This window comes from Euphorbia lathyris, chromosome 5, assembly GCF_963576675.1.
Source record: "Euphorbia lathyris chromosome 5, ddEupLath1.1, whole genome shotgun sequence".
NCBI lineage: Eukaryota > Viridiplantae > Streptophyta > Magnoliopsida > Malpighiales > Euphorbiaceae > Euphorbia > Euphorbia lathyris.
This window is the reverse complement of record NC_088914.1, coordinates 73,047,148-73,049,436: the sequence shown is the minus strand read 5'-3', so window position 1 is coordinate 73,049,436 and position 2,289 is coordinate 73,047,148. Positions and strand designations below refer to the sequence as shown.

Genomic DNA, 2,289 nt, shown 5'->3' with positions numbered 1-2,289 from the left:
TAATGCTGCTGAGGTTGCCTCTGGTAGTGTCCTCCTTGCTGTTGTTGATATCTCGGTTGTTCCTGTTGGTTGGGCTGGCCTGTCCATCCGAAATTCAGATGATTTCTTGTGGCAGGATTATACGTGTTGGAATACGGGTTATGTGGATTCCTCTGATTATACCCTGCATAATCACATTCTGCCTGTGCACCCTTTCCCTGCTTAACTCCGGGACAGTTGATACTAAAATGAAGGCCTCCACAAAAATCGCAAATGTCATTGAATGGTGGTTCGTTGTGGATCGAGGACACATTTATCTTGCCGAGCTGTCTAGCAAGCTGTTCTACCTGACTTGTCAATTTTGACACAACATCTTCATTTCTCACTCTTTTTCCCTCACTTCTGGCAGAGTGCCAGTTATAACTCGTGCTCACTACTCTCTCAATAAGGTCGTACAAGGCATGAGGTTCCAGATCTTCGGGATTTCCATTGGCAATAGATTCGATCTGGATCTTATAGATGTTGGTTACCCCATTGTAAAAGTTCTGCATCTGCATCCACATAGGAATGCCATGATTGGGTACTATCCTTAGTAGTTCCTTGTACCTTTCCCATGCTTCGGCTAGTGATTCATCTTCTTCTTGCACGAAATGGGAAACCTCGTTTCTGAGCTTAATGGCTTGTCATGGTGGGAAATATTTCATTAAGAACGCACTAGCCATTTCTTCCCAAGTGGTGATCGTTCCTGGTTGCAAGTTTTTCAACCAATTCTTCGCTTTATCTCTTAGAGAAAAAGGAAACTGCTTTAGTCGGATTATGTCGTCAGCAACACCTCTGTTTGATCTGAAAGTGTTGCACAACGTGATAAACTCAAGAATATGCCCATTTGGATCTTCCGATTGGTATCCATTGAACTGTACGACTGCCTACAACATTTGTATCATAGATGCTTTCACCTCGAACATGTTGTTCCCTTCGTTGGGAAACACGATGCATGACGAATGTCCTTCAGTGGTTGGTCTCGAATAATCTCTGATTCGCATGACAGGAGGGTTATTATTTTCTCCCTCTTTTTCCTGGTTTGGTTGAACTGGTTGTTCGGGTGGTACCCTTCCAGCCATTCTTCTCTCTCTTTGCCGTTCTCTCTGTCTTGCACGTCGAGTTCCCGCTCTGTTTCGTCTACACGTTCTCTCCAATTCGAGATCGATAGGAAAAACAGGAGGTCCAGCTCTGCGCATAAACCAATAAAGATTCCTTCTGGCTGCACTATTCAGTAAACAGATTAAAAACACCTTGTTTCACAGAAAAGTTCGTATAAACTTTGTTGCTTTCAATCCCCGGCAACGGCGCCAAAAACTTGTTGTCTCCTGAATGGACTCTAGCAAGTGTACTAGATACAAGTAATAAAATCATAAGTCCAGTATCGTATCCACAGGGATTGAGGATCAAAGTTTACAAGAAATACTTTGTAGAACAGGGTGTGTGGTGTGTGTCAATTCTTTAATTTGAGAGGTGTTGTTCAAACATAAACAAGATCAAAGCTTTAGTTGATTTCAAAGAGTACTTAATGATAAAAAGGCAGAACAGGTCAAGCACAGCAGAACAGGTTACTTTCAGTCTCTAAACACCTTATTTATTCATGAATGACGTAAAGTGAAGTCAAAGTCTCTGCTTTAATGCTCACTTAAGTCAACTCTCGTGTGTTCTTAAGATTCTAAGACGTACTACAACTTTAAGCGTCCCTAAAGTTGGTTCTTTCTTGCATTACGATCGAAACAGCATTCCTATTTAAGAAAACCCTTGATACAACCTCCTGACATCTCTGTTTCGGGATTGAATGCTTGATAAATAGTTCCGTGAAGATGAAAGCAGTTTCCTATCATGCATCTAACACTAACATACATGCTTTAAGCAATGGAGTTAAAAGTTTATCAAGCACAACATAATATATCACCATTCATTCATAAATAAGATAATAGAAGACTTACATAACCGGCCCTAACTGGCCAAACCCATTCAAAACGACTACTCACTCATAGTGAAGAGTGAATAGCCACCATTAATTCCACAGACCTCCATTGGAGGCGTCATCGTCCTAAGAGAGCTTCGTCTCTCTTCAAAAGTTCTAACTAAAACTGATTGTCTCAGAGTAAAAAGGTGTCCTTTTCCTTCCCTCGACTACATCTATATAAAGGAAGAAAAACGAACCATGCCACCAAATATTACAAAAAGATTGTTTTCCTACAGCTACTGATACTAGGGAATGATTAATTTAAGTTGACCCTTGAACACTCAAGGGGTGATCCATCT

General features: G+C 41.0%; 1 non-coding gene across 1 annotated transcript; it reads left to right on the top strand.

Annotated features, from left to right (window-relative positions):
* The first annotated feature begins 546 nt into the window (after positions 1-546).
* Positions 547-653, top strand: LOC136231583 (small nucleolar RNA R71). Its single transcript, XR_010689956.1, has one exon. It is a non-coding gene; the product is annotated as a small nucleolar RNA R71 (small nucleolar RNA).
* Positions 654-2,289: the final 1,636 nt, after the last annotated feature.